Source organism: Poecilia latipinna, unplaced genomic scaffold (genome assembly GCF_001443285.1).
Source record: "Poecilia latipinna isolate Pla-1442-1.1 unplaced genomic scaffold, P_latipinna-1.0 Scaffold2463, whole genome shotgun sequence".
Taxonomy (NCBI): domain Eukaryota; kingdom Metazoa; phylum Chordata; class Actinopteri; order Cyprinodontiformes; family Poeciliidae; genus Poecilia; species Poecilia latipinna.
The window spans coordinates 13340-14382 of record NW_015115079.1 but is presented as its reverse complement, the minus strand read 5'-3'; positions in this window follow the sequence as shown (position 1 = coordinate 14382).

The window sequence follows — 1043 nt, the reverse complement described above, 5'->3', positions numbered from 1 at the left end:
AAGCTGCAGATTCACAGATAGTCCATTTTTGACTTCTCTCGCTGAGATAAAGCGTTTTTGGCTTCTGGCTTGCTGATCATAAGCAGATCAACTAATTTCAGTTTAAAACAGGCAGATCTAGTCCTGCTCAGCATTTCGGAGCTGTCCAACAACAAACAAGGCTGAAAATTGAATGTAAAGCTGCAGATTCGCAGATAGTCCATTTTTGACTTCTCTCGCTGAGATAAAGCGTTTTTGGCTTCTGGCTTGCTGATCATTTGGAACATAAGCAGATCATCTCATTTCAGTGGAATGCAGCCAGATCTAGTGCTGCTCAGCAATTCGTAGCTGTCCAACAACTGACAATGCTGAATATTGAATGTAAAGCTGCAAATTCACAGATAGTCCATTTTTGACTTCTCTCGCTGAGATAAAGCGTTTTTGGCTTCTGGCTTGCTGATCATAAGCAGATCAACTAATGTCAGTTTAATACAGGCAGATCTAGTCCTGTTCAGCATTTCGGAGCTGTCCAACAACTAACAAGGCTGAAAATTGAATGTAAAGCTGCAGATTCACAGATAGTCCATTTTTGACTTCTTTCGCTGAGATAAAGCGTTTTTGGCTTCTGGCTTGCTGATCATAAGCAGATCAACTAATTTCAGTTTAATACAGCCAGATCTAGTGCTGCTCAACATTTCGGAGCTGTCCAACAACTAACAATGCTGAAAATTGAATGTAAAGCTGCAAATTCACAGATAGTACATTTTTGACTTCTTTCGCTGAGATAAAGCGTTTTTGGCTTCTGGCTTGCTGATCATAAGCAGATCAACTAATTTCAGTTTAATACAGCCAGATCTAGTGCTGCTCAGCATTTCGGAGCTGTCCAACAACTAACAAGGCTGAAAATTGAATGTAAAGCTGCAAATTCACAGATAGTCCATTTTTGACTTCTTTCGCTGAGATAAAGCGTTTTTGGCTTCTGGCTTGCTGATCATTTGGAACATAAGCAGATCAACTCATTTCAGGTTAATACAGCCAGCTGCACAGCATTTCGGAGCTGTCCA